We start from the raw sequence: 16,619 nt of genomic DNA, 5'->3' as shown, positions 1-16,619 counted from the left end.
CTTAGTGCCCTGACAATCATTGTTATCAGAGATAGCTCAGTGGGCTAATGCATCAACCCCTTGGGTTGCAGGTTCAAATTCTAGCAGGGTTGACTCAGCCCTTCATCCTTCCAAGGTAGACAAAATGAGTACCATTAAATTGGGTAATAGTAACAACCACTGGATGTTGGGCTACGGTAACATCCCAGGACGTACTTGAAAACCAGAGTAATCTGAATGTACCTTTCCTGATTAAATACTTGGTTATTATTATTGTTTGCAAATGTTTGGCTTGTCTCTGCCCTATCTGAACAGGGTTATAGTTTAATTTGCTAAATGTTTAATTTACATTTAAAAGAAAAAAAAATATATATAGGGTACTTTCAATGATGACGTTTTAGGTTATTTCCAATGTTTTATTCCATGGTGCCTATTCTAGAGAATGGACAGTGCCCATTTAAACTGTGCCCTCTGCAAAGTTTTTATTTAACAAATAGGTCTCCCAAATTTTGTTTGCATGTTATATTCAAACCCTGCACATAATAATCAACTGTCATCTTTGATTACTTATCAACTCTGTAGTTAAAGCACCAAGTACTCTGTTATTTGGATTTTATATTGCAATTATGGATGTTATGTAGATATTGTGAGTTATAACAAGTATTATGTTTGAGGATGAAATAAAGACTTTAATCCAGTGTTCAATTTGCCACATGTTCCGGTCTCTTTTGTTGATCCCCAAAAAAGAAAGAAATCCCTGTTGTGAAAAATGACAACAGTTTTTAAAAAATGTAGCTTTCCTAATGTAAAATCTCTCTCTGTACTTACTTCCTTTTTATATTGGAAGTAGTGAATGGAAATGAAAAGCCAGGCACTGTAAAGACTTTTTTTTTTTTTTTTAACACTATAGCAATTGAGTTTCGCATTTTGTACCCCACTTTTTTCTGACGGAGAGCTGTGCGTTGGCTGTAACTGATAGTTCATATATTGTTCATGTTGGCATTTAGCGTAAAGCAGAGGGGGGCAGAACATGAAGTAGAAATTTGCAGACCTCTGTAATACATCATATTTTGTAAAAATGAGTAAACCAAGACATGCTAACACGTGGTTGCAGGACTTTTCAAAGGAGTATATGGATGCAGCTAAATTGTTCTTCCCTTTTTACATCTGCCCTATATGTCCTACAACTGTAGTGTTATTAGTGGAAACATCTGATTAATAAAGACATTTTTTTCCATGCAGGCTGTGTCAGTCACAGCCAGAGAAGGTAAGTCTAGGGTGCATAAACAGAAACAAAAATGATTTATCTCCTAAATGACAAAGAATTGAGCAGTGAGACTTCAGCTTCACAACAAAACTTATAGCACACAGAAAAACCACAAAGTAATATACAAACTACAGCAAATATTCATGTTTACAAATTTTGCAAGCCTGGTATATCTAGGTCATTTAACACACAAAAGTGATATATTCTTCTTGCCCTAAAAATGTAATTGTAATTATCAATTTGCATTTGTTAATAACATTAAGTTGAAAAATGTTCTTCAATTGAGAACATTAAATTATTCATAGTCTAAATATTGTAAAACTCATTTGTATTCTTGCATACATTAAGAATTCCTCATTAAGAAAATTTACTTCTATTATTTCTTCAAATATATGCATAATGCATCCATATTATTCTTACAGTTATATTTGATAAAATCTTATTTTAAGTTTACAAGTGCAGTCTGTCAATGTTAAAATGTGTTATTTTTACCAGTCCTAAGAATCATAATTCTATATTGTGACAGATCCATCTGTATAGACTTATATTGCTGGTTCGTCTGTTTGCCTTCATTTCGCTGGATTTCCTGTCCGTATGCCCCTGTTCGTGTGTTTCCCCAAATACCGATTGAAACTACCAAACAGATGGCCACCCAGGAGAGGAGTGTACTGCTAGTTAACCTATTGGCCTCAATTAGAACGTTGCGGTTAACCGCAGACACCTCTCCATTCCATTCGAGGCGGCGGCCATTTTGGGACACGAGGAGAATTAGCGGTGTTAAGTGCAAATCCTATGGAACTAAAAACGGATACTTTATCTGCCGAACACCGCTAGAAGTCGCCGCCCGCCTTCTATTTCGTCGAGGCGTATGAACACCGGTCAGTTCGTGAGTTTCTAACATTCGTATGGACTTTACCCAGATAGCCGTCCCATGGAGTCATTCGTATACCGAAGGACTTGTGAAAGACTTTGGCTCCATGGCGATTGAACTAGGTACATCGGATCTGAGCGCTATTCGGTAGAAACATGCACTCAGATCCAGGCTATCTAGGGATACGTTGCACGAACCATATGCATTCTGTATTTCTTAAGTTATGTATTTTATTGTATTTTTCCTACTGTATTTTAAAATGGCGATGGTCTCTATCCTGGGAGATAATTAGGTTTCTTCTAATTATCTCCGGGATAGAGAAGAAGGATTTATGGGTAAGATGGGAAGGGCTTATATTGAAGCCACTGCGATTGGCTACTGTCCAATATGTTTTACAGTCTTCCACAAGGTCCCCTAGGGGAGTGTCCACCTTGTAGAGACCCGCATAAATACCGGGCAGGTAGCCCCCATTAAACAGATTCCTGTTTGACCCTCAAGACGGAGCTTGGTCTCGTTTGTGGAGGGATTTATTATTGGGACAGTACTTTCGGTATTTCTAGCTGTGGAAGGAGTTCGACTGAATTGCTGATCGGGAGTTGCCGCGTTCGTATGCTCCGTTCGGGAGTTTGACGATCGGCTGAATTAAAACTGCATTTCTGGAGAAGGGGATTATTCACTAAACGGCGGCTTTATCTACCTGGCGGTGAGTGTCGTAACATATATAGTACACAGAATTCATACAAAATTCATAAACAAATAAGCGCTAAAATGTTGTCTTCATTTGGCATAAGCACATTGCTTTGTTAAGTATTTAGATAGTGATTATAAATTTGTCATGGGTGTGACGGTATTTTTTGTCATGGGAACATGAAATGGTCACTTCAATTAAATCCCTGGATGACTCTTATGTTTAAGTCACCCTGTGCCCATTGTAGGTGCAGGGTGTGTAATGTATGTGAATTATGTATTAATTGTATAATTGTTTGTGTGCTCTTCTGTCCTGCTAATGCTTGCTATCAACTAGGAGGATTTGGCTATGGAGTCTGTATAGCACCCTCTGCTGGTTGCAGCAACAGCTATATGCACTACCTAAATAGCAAGGCCTGCTAATTTGCAAATTCAGGTATATTTTCATATTGCTAATTCTGCATGTAGGAGAGATATTTTGTGTTAATTGATATCTTCCCCACCCCCTTAAAAATAAGTCATTGTGTTATAATACATTGCTGTATGTTGTCTGGTATGATTTGGTTATTTGTATTTCATTTAAGTTGTCACATCAATCGTCATGTAATGAGTCTATGGGCTAGTCCCCAGAAAAATTAAGTTTTCTATGTCAGTTCCTTTTGGATCTTGTGTTCTGTGTGAAGTTTTAGGGATCTGAGTGACAGTTTTTGGACCAGTTTGCTGGTTACCGGATCCCTCTAGCCCTGGGATAATTCAGGAGAGCTAGGCCTGAGAGCCACAATTGCCTTTGTAAAGGCAGTAACTATAATCACTGTAAGCAGAGCTGCAGCAGAATCGGCAGTGGGGACAATACCTGCCTGCAAGAAGGGGTGCAGCAGAATTGGCAGAGGGTACAATACCTGCCTGGAAGGAGAGCTGCTGCCTGGTCGAGTGCAAAAGCTTCAGAAGGACCCTAGTCAAGCTGCGGTGACTAGGGCAGAAGCGTTCCAGGGTCCCTGCAAGTGGCTAGGAAGCGGACTTGGTGGAGGTACCCAGCTGGGGTACAGGGAGCTCTGCCACAATGGTTTTATAAAATAAAGCAATTTCAAGAAAAGGGGAAATGTCACTTTTTAAAAGTGTATTATTTACCTTCTGAATTTTGGTTTAATCTTAGTGAGGCACTCCTGGACATGCTTACTTAACTGAATGCTTCTCCAATGCTTCACTATGATAAGCACTGCAATGCAAACATGAATACTTTCAATTACTGAACGTTCACGAGGAAGTGGCTATAGTTGGGGTTACCAGGTACACCATGTTTTCAAGGACACATATATTTTTTTCATATATTAAACACATGAAAAATGTTGCCCTGCAATATGTATAATGCATATTCTGCAAGATTCTTTATTGCCCAATTATTGAATCTCATACACCTTCTTCTGAATTCTACATACTACAGGGCAAGCCTTTTTATGTGCAGCTCATCAATATGTAAATAGGGTATGTGTACCTGAAAATTTGGTGTATGTGTAACCCTACCTATAGTGACTGTCTGACTTGACATATTACATTTCAAACAGCAATGCTAACATTTGCCAGAACGCAGGGACAGGGTCTTTTCACCAAAACCCCTATATTAAAATGCAGTAGGTTTGATGGTTAGAGTGTCCCTTTAAAATCTGTCAAATCAAATACATTTTATGAAAGCAATTTTTAAATTATGATTTTTATTTTTTTCATTCAGTGTTGTTGTAGAAATGCTGCTTGGTTTCCAATAAATGTAAATTTGATATTTAGTAAATACACCCAACAGTCAGTATATAAAGAACAATTATATATTGTCTACCAGTGATTTGCAAACCTATCTTCAGGGACCAACTCGAAGCCAAGTTTTATTGGAACACAGTTGGGAAATCCTATAAAAAAGACCCTTGATGTCCTTGAAGAATGGTTTCAGAAGGAATTCTCTGTATGCACTTTCCACAAAAAATAAAGTCTTACCTGATTTTTAACATATAAGATGATATGGGCGAAAAAAATGCAAGAATGAATCCGTTAACTTGTAACACAAGTGGATAATTTATCAATAAGTAAAAAGTAATATGTGTACCCTAGACGTGGAGCCCTAGAAAACGTACAAAAGTAGTAGTGATCTTACCATATTAAAAATGCTAGGGGTATATACCAGAAGCTTAAAAAAGGAAGAAATAGAACAAATAATGCAGATGGTACTATATATTATTTTAAAGGATCCACTCACATGGGTTGCTCAGTAAAACATTATATAACCTCCCATCAGGTAGGAATTCTAGGCTCCAGGAACATGAAATAGTTGTCACAGCCGACTAAGGAAGCTCTGATTGGGTGAAAGTGTACTATTTGTTTTGTTTTATTTGGCCATAAGCTTTTTTTTTTTTTTAAATTCTTTCTTTTATTGAGGCATTTGTGAAGGGGTACAAAAGAAAGAGAGGGAAATGCAATAACAGTTTACAGTTGGGGTAGGTACATTCAACTTGAAGAGATTGCATTTTCCTGAGAAGTGATGCCTCTTTTTTTTTTTCATGTCATATAGCAAAAACTTGACATAACCATATGCAATGCCTGTCTTGCTAAACTATGAAAAGAGAATCATTAGGCTATGCAGTATTTTAGTCACGTATTAGGTAGATAAATTGTCAGGCTGTAGTTTCAAGGTGATGGCAAGCTAGGTAACTATCTGATTATGCTTCAGTAGAAAAAAAACACAGTTATGTGCAGTCAGTCGATTGTGTAGGTATTAGGTTAGATTGACTTGGAGTTGCAAAGGGTGTATAGGCTATAAGTAATAGTGAAGCATGAGTAGGTCAGGTACAATAGGCATATTATTTATACAATTGCTGAGTGTGAATTAAATGTCGAGGGATATATTAGCCTGGACATAGCCGTGCTTAGTAATGTATTAATCTGTGTGACAGATGGTACTATGCCTGGCTTTGAGTCTCAGTCCTTTTGGGGGATCAGCTGATGCCTTGTTGGGGCTGTGTATGTGCCTCATGTGGTAATCGGTGCAGCTGGTGCGGTCTCCTCGGTGTGAAGGCGCTGACATCCCCTGGGCCATGTATAGTTGCTGAAGGCATTGGGTGTAGCTCCGACCAAGCTGTGTGTCGGGTAAGGTTCGCCTGTCTTGGGCTGAGGTAGCAGGCATCTAGGTGTAGTGCCCTCGAGGGGGTGTTATAGTTGGTTATTGGGAGCTAGACCTGTCTGTTTAGGGCCAGTGTGTTCCCTATGGTCTACGTCTCCTGCTGTGGGACATGTATGTGTTTAGTAAGACCTGGTGAGTGAGTGGGAACCCAAAACCCATATCCACTGGGTAGTATGCAATGGTTGCTGTCAGAGTGTAAAGGCATTAGAGTGTGTCCCAGTGTGCATAGGCCTTTGCATAGTGCCCCACCACAGGGGGCGTCTGGGGGGGGGGAGGAAAGTGTTGTGAGGTCATTTTGCGGTAAACACCATGAGTGTCGTCGCTAGGGTTTGGACTATCTTTAGCACAGGTTATTCTGGAGCTCCAGTCAGGGCAGTGTAGTCAAGGTGTTGGGAGCAGGTGTGAACGGGGTGGCGAGTGTAAAACAACAGGGACAAACATCTGAACTTAGCAATTTGTAACAAAGTGTAAAGTAGAGTAAGGTGTCACATTATGTAACTGCTCCCTGTCCATTCCGGGGAGTAAAAAGGGTTATATTGTCCACGTCCCAAGTCCCAGAAGTGTGTTGGGCCCTCCGCTCCTGCGGGTCATCGCTTATACCGACCGCTGCCAGGAAGGTGGCTGCCTCTGCCACGTCTGTGGCCTTGAGTTGTCCTCCTTCTGTGAGTGCTGTAAGGGTTCTGGGCGTAGTCCAGCGGTATTGTATGCCAGCCTCTTGTAGCCGTTGGGTGATGGGTTTCATAGAATTTCTCCATAGTAGGGTGGAGCGGTGGAGATCCTGAAACAGTGAGATCTTGTGGTTCTCAAAGTCCAAAGGTGACTGCTTATGCATAGCTCTTAGTAAGGCTTGTTTGTCTTGCCTCGTGCCACAGCGCAATATTATGTCTCTTGGAGCTGTGGGTGGTGCCCTAGGGGACTTGGCGATGCGGTATGCCCCATCTTGTGTGAATTGCTTGGCTAGTTTCGCTGGGAGTAACTTAGTCACCATTCTCCTGATGAGGTGTGGTAGTTCCTCGTTTGACACCGTTTCGGCTACTCCCCTGACCTTTATATTTTTCTGGCGTGTCCTTTCGTCAAGTGCATCTATTCTGTGGGAGGTGTCAGAGTGCTGTATCTGCAGCCGAGCGACAGAGTCTCCTACTGCCGCAATTTGGCGTTGTAAGTCGGCTATAGTTGCGTCTGTTGCCTGGACCCGGGCGGTTACTGCCCGTACTTCAGTCCACACCGCAGCTATGTCGGCAGCAAAGAGCTTTTGGATGCGGTCAAACAGGTTGTCTATGTCCTGCCTGGTCGCAGGTTCTGAGGTTGTCGGGGTATGCGTGGTTTGGGTCTCCGCTAGGGGTGACTTTTGTGTAGTGTCACTCACCCCTTCCTGCCCCTGGTGGGCACAGGCCTCTGTCTCGGTCTGTTCCTGCTCTCTGTGTGGCCGTGGACGTTGGAGCAGCAGGCCTATGTCCTGTGTATCTTGGGGGGCATGTGCCTGTGATTTATGGGATTTTCTGCCCATCTCTCCTGTCCCTTGTACCTCTGTTTGTTGGAGGTCGGGTGTGAGCCAGTCCGGGTCCCACCAGGCTGCTGAAGTGTGCGGCGTGGTTCTCAGGCCGACTGTGTGAAAGGCCTTGGGAGGCCGTCGTTTTGATTTTGTGCCCGTTGGGAGAAAAAAAGGCATCGGAGCGTGCCTCTCGGGTTCCTGCAGCCGATGGAGGTGTGCCCGTCGGTGTTTGCCCGGTGGGTTAGCGGGTAAGTCCCGTTTTTCGTTGCGCGGCTCGTGGAGCTCCAGAAATGGCGCCTGTGCTGAGCGCCCGCTAAGCCCCGCCCCCTCTGGCCATAAGCTTTTTAAACATTTTAGCTGGTATAATAAATTGTTAAATTACCCAGAACCCTTTATGGTCCATTTGTTCCTCAACTCTAGAGGTGATCCTTGGGTCCGTGCAACAAGCTTAGAACCCTGGAGCCAGGATATAAGGTGAGCCTAACCAATTGGTCTCTATTAAAGTGTCTTGTTTTTATGCAAATTGCACTATTGGAAGTCCCCTTTTTATCTTTTATTTCATATTTTACTGAGCCAGTGTTCTCTCAGGCTCTAACCCATGTGAGTGGATCATTTAAAAAACAAATATTGTGAATATTTAAAAGTAGCATCTGCACTATTTGCTCTATTTTTTCCTTTTTTAAGCTTCTGGTATATACTGCTGACATTTTAATAGGGTAAGATTGCTACTACTTTTGCATGTTATCTAGCGTTCTACTTTAGACGTGTATTACTTTTTTCTGATTTCATTGAGAGTGTGGGTAAGGAGGTAATGCCACACAAGAGTGTTCGAACTGCTAATCACTTTATAAAAAATTGTATTCAAACGCTTAATGTTGTGTACACACCACTCTAAGGAGTGGTTACTTGTTAATATATCAGACTGCACACAACAAAAATAGGTAACAAGTATTATAAAATACTTTAATTACAGACACACATTTTAAAAAGCCACTAATAAATTATTGGGAAACAAAATTGACAAAATTATTTTAAATAGCAGGTGTGTGGGTCACTAACGCTGCTGGCTAGTATTTTAATTAATTGAATGGCAAATAAACTTCAGTGGCCTTGGTTAAATCACCAGGGCAAAGTAGGGTAAAGTTGCTGAGAACATGCACCTTCAATGGATACATGAATTTCAGAACTTCATGGAGCAATGGACGAATGTGTGCGTTGTTTACCTGGGGAAGAGATTGCATCAGGATGCGCTATGGAAGAAGGCATGCCGGTGGAGGCAGTGTTATGCTTTTGGCAATATTCTGCTTGGAAATTTGGGGTTCTGAAATTCTGTCCTGAAATGACTGTTGTAGACCATGTACACCCCTGATGGCAGCGGCCTCATTGAGCAGGTTTATACACACTACCACACTGCAAAAATTGTTCAGGAATGGTTTGAGCAGCATGACAAAGTGGTTAAGGTGTTGCTTTTACCTCCAAATTTCCCAGATCTCAATCCGATTGAGCTACTGTGGGATGTGCTGGAACAACAAATCCAATCAATGGAGGACCCGCCTCGTAACTTGCAGGGCTTAAAGGATCTGCTGCTAATGTCTTGGTGTGAGAAAACCCCATATTTGTTTGTTCCAGTTATTTTTCCCTGCATAGACTGATCTACTAAACACTGACCACCACCTAGCTCATTTAACTTCAAAGAACCACAAACTTAAGTGCTCTCTCTATGTGGCTGCCGTTCGTATAACCGAACAACACGTGCACTGGAAAACGGCGGCCATCTTATCTCCCAAAAGTAGGCAGCGTTACCTGGTCGTCAAGTGTCTGGAACTCTAACGTGGACAATCGACCCGGCAAACACAAGTGATTTGGTACGAATGCCTGCTTCTTCCCACGACAAGCCAGGAGAGCGCTGTTCGGTAGGATTGTTCGCACGAACAAGGCAAACAATCGCTACTTATGAGCCAGGGGAACCATTCAGTATTTCTTTCGTTTTGGGACTCCCAAAAGTGACCGACCGCTGCCACTCTTCTCATGGAGTTATTTTGGGCAGACACCACGTGTGCTGTCGGTCGAAACTTTACCCCGGTGGCGAATCGGCTGTATTTGTTGAATCTGAGTGCTTTTAGGTCACTTTGGGCACTCAGATCCAGGGATATAAGATTTGTGAGGGTTTCTAATAATATTATGTATGTTTTGTGGTATTTTATATTTTATATTTTGTACCTCAAGTGCCTTTGTGTCTTTGAGATAATTTGTTTAAGCAAAGAACACTAAGAACACTCCCAGACACAGAGAATCCGGGGCATGTTGTGGGAATGTTTTGGGCGTGTTTTATGATGTCTTTGCTTGAGACCCCATGCTGGGGTCTCTGTATATAAGGGAGTCATTTGGCAGAAATAAAACATTGCAGTTGTACACTTCATCAAGTCTCGACTGATGTTTGGGTATGCAAACGACAAACCAATTGACTTTTCCTATGACCATAGGATTTCGGGAGAGTACAAATCAGCATACTATGCGAACAGGCTATAATAAATTAAGCATCTAGCATTTCGGGAGTATACAGAGTATACAAAATACAAGGAGTTTGTTACACTTAGTTCTAAAGCGAGAGAGAGATATTTTTTTTATATATAGAAATTTTACATTATTCCATAAGATTATCAGTCAGCTTTAATTTGCAGCTATCAACTCAGCATACACTAAAAAGAATGTGAAGGGTTCATTGATCTCAAGTAAAGAAACAGCTATTATATATATTAGCTGGGTGCCAAAGATTATTAATGTTAAATCATTTATATTTTATATAATTGATATAATGAATATTGGCATCTTTCTGTTTCTTGGTTACATAAATGTTAGATATAATAAAAAAAAATATATCATATGGAACACTGTAATAGGAAAAAAAATAGCACTAATACATATTCACATAGCTTAATTAACTTGCATGTATAGAACAATATCTGTGAATGTTTGTGTGATTTAAATGGAAATGGACACTATAGAATGATGTATATGTTATATAAGTAGATTCAACATTCCTCTGCTGGCTGTAATAAAAGACTAGTGACTGGGCGGTTATTGTTGCCCAATCGCAAGTAATATACACCCCCCCCCATGTTCCACCCTTGTGCATCAGGTAAAGGATTCAATTTAACGAGTGGATTTTAAACAGATCACTGCCAATCATGGTGCCATCACAGTGGGGCTATCAATTACAAAAATTAAAGTGGAGGGGGGGGGGGAAGTGTCCCGACCGTTCCTTCATGGTTCGGTTCTAGTTAAATATTAGTATGATGAGACAAAGTATCCCCTTCATACTACCATCTATGAACAACGGGTTGTGGCTATAATTTAATTAAGAAACCGTGAACACCTTGTGTTCCCCTAAGCTCACACCCATGGATGGCTGGTGGGGGCTCTATTTAAATATACTGAGCTGTAGACATGCCATTGTCCAGCCCCCCCCAAAATGATGTAATTTTCCCTCCCCTGGCAGCTTGAGATCCCCATGCCTCTATACCCCATTCCACAATAAAAAAGTCTGCCTACTTTGTTCATCTCAATTTTTATTTTTTGCCATATTTTTTATGAATTGGGTATTTTGTATTTTTGAAAGTCATGTCAGTTATTATGGATTTTTATTTGTGGGGCTGAAAAAAGAAGGCAACTAATGATACGTATATATTTTCTTTAGGGTGTTAGTTTTAATGGCCCACTTTAGGATCTTGGTGTTAGGGGATAGGTTGCTTTTTTAGCCACCCATGGGGATAAGGTGGACATCATTTTGTGACAGTGGATAATGGCATGTGTATCCTATTATGCACATGGGTTAGGGTTTGAGGTGGACAATAGATCCCTCTCTTTTATCAATATTAGAGTTATACTTACAACGATGGGTGGGAACTGGGGGGATATTAGTTCCCCTCCTTTATAAATATTAGAGCCCCCACCTATTGCTCATGCATGACTGGTATGACACTATGTCCCCCATGTATTCATTAGAGCCACCACCGACCACTGTTGAGAGCATGGGTGAACATTATGTCCTCACCAATATTATTATTTATATTGAACTCCATTGCTGGGAGACAATATTCAACCTCCATTTTAATTTTCTAAATGATAGCCACACAATGGGGGCAAGAAGGAATACAAGTCGTCAGCAATAGTTGCTAGTCTTTTATTAGCCAGAGACGGGTCACTGTTTGGCAGACATGCTCCCACTCACAGCATATAAACCCTCCCTTGCACTAATTTGGGGGACATGGTTGCTAGTGCAACCAACGAGTAAATAGGTAACCCTGAATCACAAAGCAACAAAAATGGCTCAACCATTGGTGATTTTGTTTGCTTTGGGATTAGGATATGTAGCAGCTCTGAATTCCGGTCATACCTGCATGGTAACATATGAAAACTGCAAAGTTACTTGCAAAGATCAGACCAAAACAGTCACATTGGACAAATAGCAGATTTTGGGAGATATTTACAGTCTGGTTAGAACACTCATGAGAATTAAAAAAGAACACATTACTAATAAATGCATTTCACAAATTGCAAAGCAGATTTCACAAATTGCAAAGCAGATTTCACAAATTGCAAAGCAGATTTCACAAATTGCAAAGCAGTTAATAGAGCTTAATAGACAAAGTACACTTTGAATCTCTCAAGTGGGACCTTTAGTTCTGCAGTAGACCTCAATACTCTTTAACATGGAAAGCAATAATTTTACCATGTAAAGATTCTATACAATAAAATACGTTTAGCTTGAGCATAAATAGGTGATGTAATAAAATAATGAAAATCATAACAAAACCAGAATATTAGTGGTTACCTTCTCTGAATAAAATCATTAAAGCATTACGTGGCTTTAGTGAAATTGAAGGCAAGAAGCTGCACATAAATGTGTTAATTGATATGTAATGTTACATTAAAGTAAATTCCCCTACAGCATTTTCTCTCTTCATCACCAAGAGACCATACGCATGAGGAGAGAAACCCACATAACAGCCCTAAATACAGGTAGCAGAACATATTTTCCGTTGTGATCAGGTCAGTCACCCTTCATGTAATCAGTACCATGTTCTACCTTGGGACATATCTGCAGGTAAACGGTGTTACCTACTGGGTTAACCTCCAGATTTTCTCTCCTAATGCAAGAAAAAAAATGCAAATTCTCATCTTCATAATTTGTCTAGGGTACTTCATGTGCAAAATGTTCCATCAGAATATTATAAAACAATAGCAAGTCATGTGGCTCTGAACAAACGTTCTGTGCAGCTTAAGGAAATTTACAGTTGAATAGCATTTGACATTTTAATAAAGAAGTGTGGCATTATGCTGTAGTCAGCATGCCTCCTTGGAAAACAGCCAGCCATGCAGAGAAGAGTGTAAAGCTATATTGTGCTTTTTTTTCCCTAGAGCTAAATGATTAGAAAAACTCTTTCAGCCAAGTTAACATATATGCAAATATCTAGCACAGTTAAAAAAATAACTAACTTGCTTAAAAATGTCATTTCATTTTCAGATTTTAACAATAGCAACATATATCTTTATGATTGTCTTAATATCCTTTACGTTTAATGAATCTGTCTGTATGTTGTATAATTAGTGCTCCAATAGGTTTCAATTAAATATTATTTGAGAACTTAACGGAGTTAAGTCACTAAATAGAACAGTGTGGTTAATTAACAAGGAAAATGCAAAATAAATGACACATTTTAGTCCAGATGAAAGACAAGCTGAGTTGGAGAATCATGTCAATATATCTACTTTGGCATGTTTGGGGAAATGTGTGGTCAATTTGACCACTTAAGGACTAGTGAAAGTTTCTAATGTTGTAAAAAATGTTTTGTTACAAAGCAGAAAGTCCTACTCAGTTACGGAGTGTAAATCTGCACCAAGTTGCAAAAGCTAAATAAATTGAACATTCAGTGCTTGCAAAAGGTCATTCGGGCCAACTGTGATGACAGCAAATTGTAACATTTGATCCTTGAGGAATTAATATTTACTGACTAGACAACACCATTTTGGAAGTAATAAAACCACACAATGTAATTAATTTAATATTAGCTCTTTAAGGACGACATGATTGCCCATGCAGTTATGATTTTAGGTCTGGATGTATCAAGCACTCATAAACACATTATGCTCATACAGATAATATACTCATAATGTGTATTAGAATGCTTTCTAAAAAAATACATATTTTCTCTTTTAACACTTGCCCTTAAAATAATAGGCCAGAAAACACACATTTATACACTGAAACAAAATATAAAAAGATCAACCCAAATCAGCTCCCAAAAGACTGGTTTTGTCTTGGCTAAGAGTGTTTTATTCTATAACCCTGAACTACCTCGTCTTTGTCATTTCTACTCCCTAACAGCTCTTCCCTTAACCCCTTAAGGACACGACATGTGTGACATGTCATGATTCCCTTTTATTCCAGAAGTATTACTTACCCACGCATGATCCTCACCCACCCACAAACACAGAAAAAAAGGGATATCAATATCAATAAACTCCTGAGATGCAACTCTATTATACGGAACCAGTCTAAAATGCGGGTTTAATGAAATGCTTGATATTATTGGTATATACCTAAATTCTATATAGAATGCTTAACATGGCTTCTTAACACCTTAAGGATCAATGTTATGGTTCATTCTAGGATCAGAACATAATGAATGTGCGAACAGAATGCAAACTTAGATGTGTGCAATACAGAGAATGAAGGCTAGCAACTTGAACCAATTGTGGAAAATCATTAGGAGACTCTATAATGGGATTGTCTAGCTAAAAACTGACCCCATATTTTTTTTTTCAGTGTAAATAAATAAAGCATTAAAATATTTCAAAAATGAATCTGAATCTTGTGTTCTACAGATATAATTGGTAATTATTTGCAAGTACTTGGTTATTTCTGGATGTCTCAAAAATCTTCAAGACATCTAGAAATATGTCTTCAGAGACAACCCCTGGCATTAGTTTATCTTGACAAGCTCCTGCAGTACCTGAATGCCTGGTCTCTCTACCTGGTATACACCAAGAGTGGCATGTACCGGGCCATTGCTGGCTGCCTCACTATTGAGGTTATATTGAGTTAGAAATAGCACAAAATGTTGATGCTGGTCAGTGTGGTGACACAGATAGTGGTGCTTCAACAAATGGCTTCTTGAGATTCAGGATTTAGGTCCCCTTCTTCACACCTCACATGGGACCAAACAAATTCATGGATATATGAGAAATAGGCAGCCACCTAAGGTTAATACTGTTCTTCTTTTCAAGCACAATGAGAATGTATCTAAATAGACAAAACCTTTTATGCTATGGTAGAATTACTAACATGTCTTTATTATAAGTATTTTTATAGGGTGTTTGCATGATTCTTCTTTCTCTTGTGCTTATTTTTTTTCAGTGTTGATTTAGATGATTATATTCACTTACCATTCTTTCTACTGATTGTATATGATAACAGGCATTGAAATCTTTTGAAGCAGTGTGTGCTGAAATGTCAGATGACTCGGTATAAAACTGCTTATGACTTTGAAGAAAAATGGCAGTAATACACAATAAATCAGAAATGTACAGTATCAATAAAGCAATCTTCATTGATGGAATAAAACATTATCTATAATGTTTATTATTGCTTCAATGCTACAAAAGGCAAAACATGAAGGCTGCATCTGCACTCAATTCTAGCTTTCTTTCTTATGAAATGTTATTGCACTACCATTCATTTAAAACACCCACGTTTTCTTTTTTTTAAAACATCATTACATGGAATAAGTTATGTTCAATTTGAACACATATAACTATCTCAGCCATTTTGTGGAGTTGTTGTGAAGATGACAACAGCAAGTCAGGGAATTGTGGGTTATATGAAAAGGTGAGTGACTAATAGTGAAATGACTCAGAAAAGCATCTTAAATCTGCAGTGGTCATTCTTATAAATAACACTTTACCATTTCTGATCTGTCATCCAGTTGGAAGATTTGCAATACCCTTTGATCAGATGACTTGTCCTTGAAGTACAGTTAGCATTCTAGTGTGAAATATCAACTCTGCTGTGACATAATGAGTTCAGCAACAGAAAGCATCAAAAGCTTTTTGGCAGTTATCATAGAGACTGAGACAAAAAAGCCCTAAAGCAGAGCAACCAGCACTAATAAATGTCATATTAAGATGGCGAGGTTATAATTTAAACAAAATAATCCAGACGACAGCTATAATAGTGCAAAATCAAATTTATCAAAAGCAAAATGACGTATGTTTGCAGTATAGATGTATTAATGTATATATACTATGCTTCATTCAGACTTTGTTACATTGTTTTGAATGTGGAGTTATATTAACAATAGTATCAGATATAATCAATCTGTTCTGCTGTTTATTTGCAATATCAATTCTGTATTTATTGAGAATAAAAGGTCTCCAGGCCTTTTTATATGATATTTAAACTGATACGCACCTCAGGTGCTTCTTCGCAACACTATGATATCATAGCGATGTGTATTTTGGTCTTTGATGACATTTACGTGGCGAAATTCCAGTTACACCTACTTCAAAAGGTGATCAACTAGATTAAATATCAGGATGGTGCAAGCTCTTGTAATAAACTGATGTCAGCAAAATGTTCATAAGACCAGCTAGAGCTCATAGCTTTGCAGCTGTGATATATTGACTTATTCAAGAAGCTTTTCTAAAAAAAATAGAATGTTTGATTCTAGTTAGCATTTGAGGGGATGTTGAGATCTATAGCAGAATTTATTATGTATGTCACATTTGGTAGTGGTGAAGGTGTAATATTTTGTAATGATTGCAGAAGATAACTATTTATACAGCAAATGAAAAGACTTGCACTACTGCTCTTTATATGGACAGTGTCTTTTAAGCCCATGCACAATTTAGTTACATTGCTGAAAAGGCTGAAAAGAGATGTCTCAAGTTCAGCTTTACTTATATCTATTTTTTGCTGTTGATCCAAAAGAAGGCAAAAAAAAAATCAGTTTGAAGCACTTCCAATTTTGCAACAAACTAGGAAAAAAATCCTTCTTGACCCCAGAACGGCAGTCATATGTATGTCTAGATCAAGAAGCTATTACCCTACAATTGAAAAATGATATACTTGAATATTATGTCTTTGCAAGTATGCATC

The sequence above is a fragment of the Pelobates fuscus genome, chromosome 9 (genome assembly GCF_036172605.1).
Source record: "Pelobates fuscus isolate aPelFus1 chromosome 9, aPelFus1.pri, whole genome shotgun sequence".
Taxonomy (NCBI): domain Eukaryota; kingdom Metazoa; phylum Chordata; class Amphibia; order Anura; family Pelobatidae; genus Pelobates; species Pelobates fuscus.
Note: the sequence above shows the minus strand (reverse complement) of the source record.